The sequence below is a fragment of the Macaca fascicularis genome, chromosome 5 (assembly GCF_037993035.2).
Source record: "Macaca fascicularis isolate 582-1 chromosome 5, T2T-MFA8v1.1".
In the NCBI taxonomy this organism is placed as follows: Eukaryota; Metazoa; Chordata; class Mammalia; order Primates; family Cercopithecidae; genus Macaca; species Macaca fascicularis.
The window spans coordinates 164,457,188-164,472,392 of NC_088379.1; positions in this window are offsets into that span (position 1 = coordinate 164,457,188).

The following is a 15,205-nucleotide window of genomic DNA, read 5'->3' on the forward strand; positions in this document are numbered from 1 at the left end:
AATTTAAAATGAGTTGTCCTGTTATATTTTTCTAAAAGGGGAGACATCTTTATTTTAAGGTAATATTCTTTACAGTCTCCTCTTTCTACAACATCCATGGGAAAATATTTTCTAAGCTCCAGACCACAGACAAAAATATCAAAGTCATAAACTTTGCTGAAACAATGGCTGAATTTCTCTGCAAATGTTTATTCTATTCCTGTAATAGGCAAAAAGTTGCATACCAGACAACTTATGAACCTAGCTTCCATGAAAGAATTGTGACTCTTTTTAACATTTTAGGCTAAGTGAGAAATTGTCTCCGTAGGTTAACTTTCAAGGACTTTACTGAAGACACTTGGAAAATTCCAGAGCTCAATTATTTCTTCCAGACATGCTATGTAAGATGCATTTATTTTGTCTGCTACTATACTTACCTAGAGACCTCATTATCTGGGAATGTGCCATGGCTCTGTGACTTGAAGTCCTGAGGGAAATATTTTCACCCACCATCCTATCAGCCTCTCAGTTTTGAAAGTGGAATGTGAATCAGAAATTTATACTCTAGTCTTCAATTTGTAAAAAGATAGTGCATAGATAAAATGAAAAAAGTAAGTGTATGAAAAAGCTCTTGCCCTTATCTCCAGCATGCTAAGTGATATGTGAGGCTTTAGCCACTGCTGTAAGGAGTTGACATGTTCAAATTACAGAAAAGTCTGCTCAGTAAAAAGAGTATTTTAATAATTCTGGCCATCAGATGAGTACAGGAACTATATGAAAATCCTCTAAAAGTGCCTGCAGGAGATGTCATTTGATGACATATAAGTGTCAGCAGTCAATTAAAGGGTTACCCCAGTCATTACAGAATGTAAGCCAACTGTGACACATGACAGATCCCTGGGGACATGGTAGTTAGAAGTGTTTCCTTCCTTCCTTTCTTACTTTCTCTGTCCCTCCCTCCCTCCTACCTTCCCTCCCTCCCTTCCTCTCTCTTCTTCCTTCCTTTTTTCCCTGCTTCCTTCCTTCCTTTCCCTCCTTCCTTGCTTCTTTCCCCCCTTCCTTCCCTCCTCCCTTCCTCCCTTTGAGTCAATTCATATTTGCCAGTTAGGGATATTAAAACATTGTTTTTATCTTTTCACATTTTAAAAGAGCTGTAAATAAGTTTTCTTTTCAGAACTGAGATTTGCTGAGTCTTTAGTATAATAGCCAAGAAATTTAAAAAGGAGAAAAAGCCCATTTTGACAATTATATCAGCAAGTTTATATTGTGATTCCAAAGTATAATGTCCATGGCACAGAATGGCATTTATCACATCATGCTTTCCACTGGGTTGTCTTCTTTGGGCTGGAACATTATTTTATTCCTGTGTTTATCTTTCAAGAGCATCTTGCATAGACTAAAACATCAATATATTATTTTAAGAAATATGTCTCATGGTTGAGCGATTTATGGTTTAAAAACAATGTAGCAACTAGAAAGCTATTCTTAGAGAAAGGAGAGGGAGGGTAGTTAATGAGAAGAGCTCCTTTAGAGAAAAAGAATCTTGGTAGGCATAAGGGGAATGAATAGGGAAATTAAAAAAAAAATTGAGTGGAAGACTTAACGGAAAGAAGTTGCAGTAAAAGAGTTTAAACTTGATAGTTCTTAGAAGCTTTTTAGGACTTCCAGTGTGATACTGGAAAGAAAAAAAAAAGCTTTAGTGAGAGTAGAGATTAATGATGATCCTTAGAAGACTAGTATCTTTTTTAACATAATAGTAGAGACAGTTCATCTCTCAATCATTCCCTTACCTTCAGGGACATTCCAGTATTCAAAGATCTCTCTTGGTGATCACGGTTCTTCTGAGAGACAGAACCAGGTATAGGTATATAGATATATAAGAGGAGATTTACTAGGGTAATTAACTCAAGTGATTATGGAGGCTGAGAAGTCCCATAACAGTCTGCCTGTAAGCTGGAGACCCTGGGATACCAGTAGTATGGCCCAGTCCAAATCCAAAAGCCTCAGAATAAAGGAAACTGATAGTGTAATTCTCAATCCGAGGTTGAAAGCCTGAGACCCAGGGCCTCTGGTTTAAGTCCTGGAGTCCAAAGACCAGAGATTCTGAGTACTAACATCTAAGATGAAGGAGAAGAAGGGTGTTCTATCTGCAGGAGAGAAGGAAAAGCTAATTTGCCTTTCTTCTGCCTTTGTGTTCTATTTGTGCCTGCAGCTGATTGGTTGGTGCTCACACGTGTTGAGGGTGGATTTTTTTTTTTTTTTTTTTTTTACTCAGTCTACCAATTCACATGCCAATCTCCTCTGCAAACACCCTCACAGACATACCCAGAAATAATGCTTTACCAGTTCTCCACATCATTCTTAATCCAGTCAAATATACACCTAAAATTAACCATTACAATTCCACTCCTTGTTAACTTGTACCCATATATATCTCCTTAAACCATACTTAATCTCCAAATAAAGACAATAAAGGTAATAGTTTCACTAAACAGGATATGACTATCCTAAATACAACAAAAAATGCAACAATCCCTTCCCCAGAAGAGGAGGTAAATTTCTTGGGTGATGTTAACTCTTCTTCTGATATCCCATTATTTAAATACTATGGTATAAAATGAACAATTCTCAAATACTGTTATAAAGTCAATAAATCTTTTGTTACATAATAAAGGAATAACAGGAATGAAAACAAAGATATTTGCTTAAGTGTATACACACATACACACATACACGCGTGCGTGCAAACCTATTCTTGACAAAATAAGGAGAAAATACTCATGACAATAACAATCCTCATTTCTTTAACTGGTCACATGGTCATAGCTGGTATTTATAAGCGAAATTCTGTAAAATATTTGAAGAGGTTTATTCTGAGCCACATATGAGGACAATACACAATAGGCTGTCTGTAAACTTGAGGAGCAAGGAGAGCCAGTCTGAGCCTCAAAACTGAAGAACTTGAGTCCCATGTTTGAGGGCAGGAAGCATCCAGCATGGGAGAAAGATGTAGGCTGGGAGCTAGGCCAGTCTCGCCTTTTCATGTTTTTCTGCCTGCTTTATATCTGCTGGCAGTTGATTAGATTGTGCCCACCAGATTAAGGGTGGGTCTGCTTTTCCCTGCCCACTGACTCAAATGTTAATCTCCTTTGGCAACACCCTCACAGACACACCCAGGAACAGTCTTTGCATCCTTCAATCCAATCAAGTTGACACTCAGTATTAACCATCACAGGTGGGAATCACTACCCTTCATCTTTCCAGTCTTTGATGGTGGCAGTAATCTCTGCCATCTCTCTAGGGATGTGTTATTGTTTTTTATTTACTATTTTCCTAGGTAGAAGAAGCTGTAATGGCTTCCATTTGTCCTTTCCCACCAATGTCACTCTCACTCCATAAATTAGGGAACCGCATGGCAATTCTGCCAACAGCTAAGTACAACCAGCTTTCTGTGTGTTCCACTTCCGTGGATTCAACCAACTACCAATCAAAAATATTTTTTAAAGAGGATGGTTACATCTGTACTGAACACACAGAGACTTCTGTCCTTGTGATTATTTCCTAAATAATGCAGTACGACAGCTACTTATATAGGATTTACATTGCATTAGGTATTGCAAGTAATCTAGAGATGACTTAAAGTATACAAGCATTAGGTATTGTAAGTAATCTAGAGATGACTTAAAGTATACAAGAGGATGTGCATCTACTTATATGTAAATACTATACCATTTTATACTAGGGACTTTAGTATCCATGGATTTTGCTATTCTCAGGGGGTTCTGGAACCAATTTCTCATAGATGTGAAGGGATGACTGCATGTCCATTCCAATTATGCATTCTGGAACTGGAGAAATAACCACAGAATGAATCTGGAGACACATCGAGTCAGACCTGCACTAAAAATCCATTGATCGCCTGACCACTATAAGCCCCTACTCTAACTGGAGGGCCACAGTGACATTTCAGGTCTCTTAGAATCAATGTCAGTTCATAGTCAGTGTCCTGGAGTCTCTGAAAGGTCTGATTATTTCCTTTTTCCCAATGCGTTGTTACCTTGGTAAAAGGTCATAGGTCCACTTGGAGAAGGATGGAAGAAATATTAACAGCATAAATTTTCAGTAGTATACCAAGGTCCTTCCTGTAGGGGATCTGGCCTCCCCTTTATTCAAGGGTTCTGTGTCTGAAAACTGGCTCAAAACTGGAAATTGATTGAAGGGTCATGATTCTCTGATTTTATGATTCGAGTTAAATTTTTGTTTGCTTGACCTGAAAGTTCTCTGCTTATACAGATCCAGTAAGAATTTAGCAGGCTTTCTATCTATTTCACTTTTTAGGAATATAATAATTATCTAGTTAATGCCATATATCTACATGAGTCAGACTATTCTGATTATTGCTTTGCCTCTCCTGTCCATTATAGTAACTATTAATATGTCTACTTTGCCTTTGATGGTTGAATGCTGCTACTTGGTCCCTGCCATCCCAGGATCCAATTTCATTTGAATTTTCATTTCATTTGAGTTTTCCAATTGAGTTACTGTTGTTCCCACTGTGAGGTTCAGCCTATGAAAAAAGCAATCAGGAAGCTCTTTAGGAATGCCGGATCTCCCCTGAAAAATCTACTTATTAAAGTATTGGTGAAAGGTCTATCTTCTCTACTCTTCCCGTGTGGGTGAGTAGGTTTTAAGTGATAAATGCTAGCATTCAAGTCTCCCTAAGCCTTTGAGGCCCTTCATCTATGATGAACCAAGGGAGAACAGGCATTACCAACTCACTCATGGTGGACCATCTTTTGATCAGTGTTTCAGCCAAGCAACCAAACAAAGTATTAGTACCTTTCCTAATTCCCTAAGCTGCAAAATTAAAGGCAGGATCTCTGCTTAGTGGGCCATGTCAATAAATATGACCTGATCCAACCTTATGTTCCTTCCACCATTATCCCACATTTTAAATATCCATTTTCATACTGGATATCTGTTTGTATAAATTAGAAAACACAAGGGGTTCTTTTGGAGTGAAGTGTGCTTCCTCTAGGGTCACACTTTATACCTCATCCTTGAGGGCCTGCTAGGATTTGAGTTTAGTTGTAGGTCTAAAAGCAAAGTGTGATGGTGGGGGTGGGTCTTGTTGAGAATCAGCATTGTCTTTCTTGACACCTCAGAGAAGACCATTACTATTTCCCCAGGCAATGCAGGGTTAATCTCCTTAGACACAGGGTTAATATCCTTGTGGGTGAGGAAGACATTGTCAACTGGGGGTGTGGAGGCCATATTCACTGGCAAACAAGACTTATCAGAATTTCAGCCTTATCAGGGTCTTCCCAGACATCCTCATCCCAACTTACAGGATCTCCTTATTTCCCAACCAATGCGCTTACTGTAATAGTAGACTCTGTGAGTCTGTGAGTTCAACTTTTATTATAATTCAACCAATTGCATAATGAGGCCTTGTATTTAGTTTTCAGCATTTTTTAGCCCAGTGGCTACTGGAGAAAAGATTCTTCCTCGAGGTACACATAGAAGCTCTTAGGGTATTTATGCAGAGCTGGGGCCAGGAATTCTGATCCCTGAGTTACTCCTTTTCTTTCATCACTTTGTCCAGCAAGATTAGGAGCAGCCAACCAATGTAACTATATTCCTTAGTTTTCCACAAAGATTTAAAAGTATCATATTCAGAGTCACCAAGTTCCTTGCCTCTTATAAGTGGTTGATTAGAAATATACAACGCAGTATTTTGCTTATCTGTATAAACAGTTTATGCCTTGGATTATAAGAGCTTTCTTTATTATTGGAAGTAGAATCTTTAATATTTTTAGGTATAATTACATTTGAGAGCTACTTCCAGAAACCCCAAAACCATTTAAGAAAAGACATCCTTAAAATTCTATTCGTCTAGAACCACTCCTAGTACCAAAATCTGAATTAGACAGGGTTCTCCAGAGATAGAACAAATAAGATACACACACACACACACACGCACACACACACACACACACACACACATACACACACACATATATATTTGGAGAAATAAGGAAAATTTATCAGGATAATTGGCTCATGTGAGTATGGAGGCTGAGAAGTCCCATGACAGGCCATCTATAAGTTGGAGACTGATATGGTTAGGCTTTGCATCCCCACCCAAATCTCATCTTGAATTGTAGTTCCCATAATCCCCACATGTCATGGGAGGGTCATGGTCGGGGATAATCAAATCATGGGGGTGAGTTTCTCTTGTGCTATACTTGTGATAGTGAATAGTCTCATGAGATACGATGGTTTTATAAAGGGCAGTTCACCGGACACACTCTTTTGCCTGCCACCATGTGAGATGTGCCTTTGTTCCTCTTTCGCCTTCTGCCATGATTGTGAGGCCTCACCAGCAGCGTGGAACTGTGAGCCCATTAAACCTTTTTCTTTATAAATTACCCAGTCTTGGGTATTTCTTCATAGCAGTATAAAAATGAGCTAATACAGAGACCCTAAGATATTGGTAGCATGATTCAGTTGAAGTCAAAAAGCCTCAGGATAATAGAAGCTGATAGTGTAATTTTGAGACTGAGGCTGAAGGCCTGAGAAACTGGGGACCTCTGGTTTAAGTCTCAGAATCTAAAGGCTGGAAAGCCCGGAGTTCTGATGTCCCAGGCCAAAAGAAGAGTGTCCCAGTTCCAGGAGCAAGGACGAGAAAAAAAATTGTCTTTCCTGTCCCTTTTTGTTCTATTTGGGGCCACAGACAATTGGATGGTGCCTGCCCTCACTGATGAAGGATCTTCTCCATTGACATGCATGCCAATGTCTTCTAAAGATACCCCTACAGTCACACCCAGAAATAATAATGCTTTACCAGTTCTCTGACCAGTCCACAGACACACACGCCAGTTTCCTCTAAAGATACCTTTACACCAGTTGTCATAGGTATCCTTTATTCCAGTCAAGTTGATACCTAAAAAGAAGATCACATTTGGTATGGAGATCCTCATGTAGTGCACAATAATGAGCAGTATATCACCAGTCTATTCATGTAAAGGTGTTCACTAATTTAACACTTTTTTACCTTGAAAATGAACCTCTATTCATTGTCTTAGTTTGTTGGAGTTGCCAGAACAAACTGTCATAGACTAGGTGTCTTACCAACAACAGAATTGCAAAGAATTGCATAGGGGAGGGGACACAAACATTCCATCCATAGCACTGCTAAATCAAACAAATACAAATTTACCAAGTCTAACTCAAGAACATCCATTGAATCTGGCAAATAAGCACTAAGTAGTTTATAAAAGAGTTGTTTTCTGACCTACATCACCCAAACCCTCTGCTTTTCTTAGGAGGTGACAACTAATTCAATTCTGCCTGACAGAGCACTGTAAGCTGTGGGGCTTTTTGAACAGCTGTGGAAAATGGCTAACACACTGATTCTTAAAATCTGTTTGGGAGATTAAATAGGGATTTCATGCAGCATTTCAAGCATTTGTAAGCAATTTCTGTTTGGATGCTTTTCACCCTTCCTTTCTCGCTTATGACAATTCAGCTATAGAATATCATTGCTACAGGACAAAAATAAAGTTTCTGGGACAGAATCTTAAATCCAAACTAAAAATGTGTTTCAAAACTGTTTCTTAATTCGAAGACAACTCACACCTGCATCTTTTTCTCTTTCCACCTCGCTGTAATTCAGAGACATCTTGCCTGAAGAAATACTTATCACTTCTTTCCTTTGGAATTCTAGTGTTTGGAGTATTTGGGGAGAGGATGTGCAGAGTGGGAATAATGGCTGACAATGTCTTCTATGAGAAGGACAAAGTTAAAACTCTTTACCTAAAACTATAGGACTATAGTTTGAGATATATTTTTACATCAGTTGTCAATTAGAATTGCGTTTTCTTTCTGATTTGTATTGACTCTGAGATAGCTCAGTTACAGTACAGATCAGCAGACAATTTTTGACTTCACTTCAGAATATATGTTTTTATTCATGATTCCACTGATTTTCTTGCAAATTATTGAGTAAACATGTTATGCAGACATTTTAATGCTGCCCCTCCTTAAAAATATCTCTATAGCTATAGCCACGTAGGTCAAGCCTGACTATAATCATTTGTCTATTTCTGCCTTGGAGTAGTATGTATTGGGTGCTCTTTGAGTTATAGAGACTCTATCCAATAATTGTAATATTGAGTTTATTCCATGTACCAGGTCTTTTTTTCTAGTTCATCTTCATACAAACAAATTGAGGGGAAACTGCGGTTTTAATCCCTTTACAGAGGAGAAGTTGAAGTTAGAGAGGTTCAAAGTGTGTGAGGTGACAAGCGTGGCAGGTCAAGAATCACTCTCAGGTATGACTGTGTCTAAACTTCCTGGTTTGTCACCATGATTACAGTTTCTTGATATGGTTTCAGAACAAGATATCTTTATGTTCATAGAAGAACAAATTGCTTATCATGGCAATCAAGTGTCAGTACATTTTGGTCAGAACATATTATTTCAACTTTCCCAGGGCAAGTCTGAATTTCAGCCTCAGGAGTTTAAGTCATAGAGTAGAAATCAATGCAGCAAAAAGATAATACAGTGAAATGTCTTAATGTTTGGCTGAAAGGAAGTCACTAAACAAATATATATGGGGATTATGAGTATCTCTAGGCACTGTTTTTTTGATATTGATAATATGTTGCTCCATGAAATGATTTATTGTTTTTTCACAAATAGTAAAACAGTTTTATTAATTTTACATATTTATTACCTAGCCGCACAGATTTACTCATCTTTTGAACATACTGTGCACATTCCTGACTGTTGCTTTTGTGAAGGCTACTTTTTTTTTTTTTTTTGAGATGGAGCCTTCCTCTCTTGCCACGCTGGAGTGCAGTGGTGTGATCTCAGCTCATTGCAACCTCTGTCTCCTGGGTTCCAGCAGTTCCCCTGCCTCAGCCTCCCGAGTACTAGGACTACAGGCACACGCCACCACACCCAGCTAATTTTTTGTATTTTTAGTAGAGACGGGGTTTCACCATGTTGGCCAAGATGGTCTCAATCTCCTGACCTCATGATACTCCTGCCTCGGCCTCCCAAAGTGCTGGGATTACAGGTGTGAGCCACTGCACCCAGCCCGTGAAGGCTATTTTCTTCATGTTTATATCCCCTGCTCCTCTTTGCTTCCCTGAAAATTTTCATAGCTCTTCTCATGTCTCAGATCCTATATTGTACCCACCCTACTGTCCTCAGTTCTTTGACATCTAATGGGATTTCTATGCCACTTACTTGGTATTTATATTGTTTTATATACACACATATCTTTTTTATATTTTCAAATGACTTTAAACATTCAGAAAGTTATGAGAATAGTATGAACTCTTGTATGTTCTTTACCCAGAATTACCAACTGTTAATATCATCAACCACAAAGAAGCAAAAGAACGGACTATAATGCAGTAGGACAAAGCATTAATTGGGATCTTGGAACTTGCAGTTTGGATGACACAGATTGGGTTGAGCTAAATTGTGTTTCAAAGAGAGGGAGGAGAGAAAGAGTTTTTAAGAGAAAATCAAAAGGAAACTAAGGGGGATTACAAAGGATTACCATTGGTGAAGGTGGCTGCCTTAGTACATGAGTCCAAAGTTCATTGATTATCGCAGTTCAGGAGCCGCAGTGCTGGCAAAATTCAGCTGTTTTCCAGGATATTGTGATCATTGTAGCTGGGCCCAGTTCAAGGGTTCAAGGCAAGTTTTGTTGTTGTTGTTGTTGCTTTTTTTGTAAGTTGGCAGGACATTCATGCAGTCCTTAGAATGGCTTCCTGACTCCATTTTCGAACTCAGAACCAGAATGACACCATTTTGTGTATTATATTTCACATTTCTCCCTTTTGATCAAGAGCTAATATAAAGAAGCATTACTGATCAATTATTGTTTGGTCAGGCACAAATTTGTTGCTTCCCTTGGAGCTAGAAGCACCTGTTTCTAGACTGTCGTGTTCCAAGAAGAAGGTTTGCTGAAAGTCAGTGTGCATCCAGGCTTTAGATATTGGCCAAATTTGAGTAACAAGGGAGCCATTCTAACAAGGAGAGTCACATCAGTCCATGATGATTGATGTCACATCAGAAGAGGTGCACGTTTTATCAACCGTGTCTAAACATTGTGATATCATAATCTGAAAATCTTGCGTAGCTTGGCAGCAATGAGAAATATAGACATTACAAGTCTTAAAAAGAATGAAAATAAGAATTAGCAGAGAGATAACAATTATTATTATATAGCTCTATTCTGGTCCTGAGGATGTTGCCAACACCTTTATGAAGCCAATTAAAAATATCAGAAAAATTCAGATTAAACTATGAGGAAATCCCTGCGAAGGTGTTCCTTTAAAAGATTTGGCTAATTTTAGAAGTTTCTAATTCAACCTGATGGGAAGTGTTTATCCAAGTGTAGCAAGAGTTATTTGCAGGTGCACAGACTGATCCTTCAGCGCCAGTAAATAGTCTAAAGCAATATAGTTGTCAAGAATTACATGGGCAAGAGAGTGTATAAAGAGGTGGCTTTTTTTTTTTTTTTTTTTTTTTTTTTTTTTTTTTTGGCTCTAATGGGTCTAGCAGTGTATCACACAATTTGGCTCACAGTACAGGAGTGGCTTCACATCAAGTAGTCATGCCAGGAGGTTCTTAGACCTAGGAAAGATCCAAAAAATGTCACTAGACATGCACCCTCATTGGGATTAAGATCACCAAGAAGGACACAGCTTTGTGAAGGCCCGCAGCTATTGTCTTCATATTTGGAGGGATCTCCACTGGGGGTAATCATCAATTATTGAGAGGACTCTTGCAGTTTTGTGAGAGCTTGGAGTTAATTCAGTGGTTATTGATTTAGCACTACTATAAATGAGGTAAGATAGCCCAGAAGGCAAGTGCTGCCCATTCTCCAGCTATCCACACATTTCTGAGCCCACGGGAAGCCACTGTGTTCACAAAGAGATAACCAGGAAAGCACAAAAATTCCAGATCAATTTTGTGGGTTAATGAATTTGTTGGTGGGTAGAGAGGATAATACGGGACAAACAAAGTATCAAATGAGGCAGTGTCTAGCTGTCAGGGACAGAGGTGTTAATGGCGCAGATGATCAAAGGGGTAGGGGTCCCCAACCTTGTTTAAAAGCTTAATATGATACCTTATAAATGAGGGAGGACTGATTTAACTGGCTGTGGTTAAGGTAGTCATAAGCCATGAGAATGAAAACTGTAAACAGAATAGTACCATTTTGGTGCACCAGATTTCTGTGAATGGGTAGAGTTAGAAAGAAACAAGGAGAGTAGGAAAGAGTTGAACACTATAGGTAGGGCAAGTAAGGTCAGATTCATACCGAACAGCAACATTTTTTATAGCGGAAAAATTGGTTATAAGTGTGACTACAGGGTTGTTATTATCTGACAAGTTTCTAGTGGGGGAAAAGTGGTAAATCCAACATTCAAAGAGCTTTGCAGAAGTGGCTAAAGACTGTGAGTACTGGATGATGGCATTATTTTTTAAGGGTGTGGTATAGCAAATAATGAGGGAAAAGTGGGGCAGAAGGTAATTAGACTTCATTATAGATAAGGGTTGGGAAAATGCCATGTGTCTTCAGGGATATCTTGAAAAGATTAGTTAATCTGGTACATAGCCTTGGAGTAACTTGAATATTTGGCTAGTATTTTACTTACAACAAAAATTAGGAGTAATGTCATCATAGAGAACTTAATTGAAACCACCAAAAATGTTCAAGTAGTTAAATTTTGGAATGAAGAATTTAAGCAAAATTCCTAATAAGGTAATGAGCAAGATTAAGAGTTTGAAGATTTGGGCTGCATGATTCATATGAAAATAAACAAGTATGATGACAATTGTAAGGCCGATTATGATATACAGGCCTGGTCCATGTACTTGGGATAGCTGTTAACCTATGATATCTTCTGCTTCTTATTCAAAGACTGAACAGAATGGTTCCTGTTTAGTTTAATTTGCAGATTTCCATCTGGTTGTGAGGTCCCCTTGGGAGAGAGATCTTTTTTAAAAATAAGAAACAGGTATCCACACATCAATGCTTTTAAGCTTAGCGGTGCAAGGATTGGTTAATAGTATCTGGTAAGGCCCTTTCCACTTGATTATAAGGCATCCCTAGGTGGGTGTCATTTTCTTTTTTTTTTTTTTCTTTAACTTTTATTTTTAAGTTCAGGGGTACATGTGCAGGATGTGCAAGTTTGTTACATTGGTAAACGTGTGCCATGCTGGTTTGCTGAACAGATTATCCCATTACCTAGGAATGAAGTCCAGCATCCATTAGCTATTCTTCCTAATGCTCTCCCTCTCCCTGCCCGCCACCGGCCTCAGTGTGTATTGTTCTCCTCCCTGTGTCCATTTGTTCTCATCATTCAGCTCCCACTTATAAGTGAGAACATGTGGTGTCTGGTTTTCTGTTCCTGCATTAGTTTGCTGAGGATAATGGCTCCCAGTTCCATCCAGGTCCCTGCAAAGGACATGGTCTCATTCCTTTTTATGACTGTACAGTATTCCATGGCATATATATCCTACCACTTTCTCTATCTAGTCTGTCACCAGTGGGCATTTTGGTTGATTCTGTGTCTTTGCTATTGTGAATAGTGCTGTGATGAACATACGCATGCATGTGTCTTTATAATGGATTGATTTATATTCCTTTGGGTATATACCCAGTAATGGGATTGCTGGGTCAAATGGTATTTCTAGCTCTAGGTCTTTGAGAAATCGCCACACTGTCTTCCACAACGATTAAACTAATTTATACTCCCACTGACAGTGTAAAAGTGTTCCTTTTTCTCTGCAAGTTTGCCAGCATCTGTTGATTTTTGACTTTTAAATAATAGCCATCCTGAGTGGCCTGAGATGGCATCTAATTGTGGTTTTGATTTGCCTTTCTCTAGTGATGAGTGGTGTTGAGCTTTTCTTCATATGTTTTTTGGTCACATGAATGTCTTTTTTTTTTTTTTTGAGAAGTGTTTCTTCATCTCCTGTGCCCACTTTTTAATGGGGTTGTTAGTTTTCTTTTCTTGTAAATTTGTTTAAGTTCCTTGCAGAGTCTGGATATTAGACCTTTGTCAGGTGGATCGATTGCAAAAATTTTCTTCCATTCTGTAGATTGCCTGTTCACTCTGATGACAGTTTTCTTTTGCTGTGCAGTAGCTCTTTAGTTTAATTAGATCCCATTTGTTGATTTTTGCTTTTGTTGCAATTGCTTTTGGTGTTTTCGTCATGAAATCTTTGTTCATGCCTATGTTCTGAATGGTATTGCTAGATTTTCTTCAAGGGTTTTTATAGTTTTGGGTTTTACATTTAAGTCTTTAGTTCTTCTTGAGTTAATTTTTGTGTGTGGTATAAGGAAGAGGTTCAATTTCAATTTTCTGCATATGGCTAGCTAGTTCTCCCAGCACCATTTATTAAATAAGGAATCCTTTCCCCATTGCTTGTTTTTGTCAGGTTTATTGAAGATCAGATTGTGGTAGGTGTGCAGTCTTATTTCTGTGTTCTCTACTCTGTTCCATTGATCTCTGTGTCTGTTCTTGTACCAGTGCCATGCTGTGTTGGTTACTGTAGCCTTGTAGTATAGTTTGAAGTCTGGTAGCACAATGCCTCCAGCTTTGTTCTTTTTGCTTAGGACTGTCTTGGCTATTCAGGCTCTTTCTTGGTTCCATATGAATTTTAAAATTGTTTTGTGTAATTCTGTGAAGAATGCCAATGGTAGTTTAATGGGAATAGCACTGAATCTATAAATTACTTTGAGCAGTATGAGCAGTATGGCCATTTTCATGATATTGATTCTTCCTGTTAGTGAGCATGAAATGTTTTTACATTTGTTTGTGTCCTCTCTGATTTCTTTGAGTGGTGGTTTGTAGTTCTTCTTGAAGAGGTCCTTCTCTTCCCTTGTTAGCTGTACTCCTAGGTATTTTATTCTTTTTTTAGCAATTTCAAATGAGAGTTCGTTCATGATTTGGCTCTTGGCTTGTCTGTTGTTGATATATAGGAATGCTAGTGATTTTTGCACTTTGATTTTGTATCCTGAGACTTTACTGAAGTTGTTTATCAGCTTAAGAAGTTTTTGGGCTAAGATTATGGGGTTTTCAAGATATAGGATCATGACGTCTGTGAACAAAGATAATTTGATGTTCCCTCTTCTTATTTGGACACTGTTTATTTCTTTCTCTTGCCTGATTGCCCTGGCCAGAACTTCCAATGCTATGTTGAATAGGAGTGGTGAGAGAGGGCATCCTTGTCCTGTGCTAGTTTTCAAGGAGAATGCTTCCAGCTATTGTCCATTCAGTATGATATTGGCTGTGGGTTTTTCATATATGGCTCTTATTATTTTGAGGTATGTTCCTTCAATACCTAGTTTATTGAGAGTGTTAAAGATGAAGCAATGTTGAATTTTATTGAAGGCCTTTTCTGCATCTATTGAGATAATCATGTGGTTTTTATCTTTAGTTTTGTTTATGTAATGAATTGCATTTATTAATTTGCATATGTTGAACCAACCTTGCATCCTATGGGTGAAGTTAGCTTGATTGTGGTGCATAAGCTTTTTGACCTGCTGCTGGATTCAGTTAGCCAGTATTTTATTTATTTTTACATTGATGTTCATCAGGGATATTGGCCTGAGGTTTTCTTTTTCTGCTACATACTCTGCCAGGCTTTGATATCAAGATGATGCTGGCCTCATATAATGAGTTAGGGAGGAGACCCTCCTTTTCAAGTTTTTCAGATAGTTTCACTAGAAATGGTACCAGCTCTTCTTTGTACTTTGGTAGAATTCAACTGTGAATCCATTTGGTCCTGGGCTTTTTTTGGTTGGTAGGTTATTTATTACTGCCTCAATTTCAGAACTCATTATTGGTCTATTTGGGGATTCAGTTTCTTCCTGTTCAGTCTTGGGAGGGTGTATGTGTCCAGGGATTCATCAGTTTCTTCTAGATTTTCTAGTTTATGTGCATAGAGGTGTTTATGCTATTCTCTGATGGTTGTTTGTATTTCTGTGGGGTCAGTGATGATATCCCCTCTTATCATTTCTGATTGCGTCTATTTGCTTCTTCTGTTTTCTTTATTAGTCTAGCTAGTGGTCTATCTCTTTCATTAATATTTTCAAAAAAAGCCCCTGGATTCATTGATTTTAGAAAGGGCTTTTTTGTGTCTGTATCTCCTTCATTTCAACTCTGAACTTGGTTATTTCTTGTCTTCT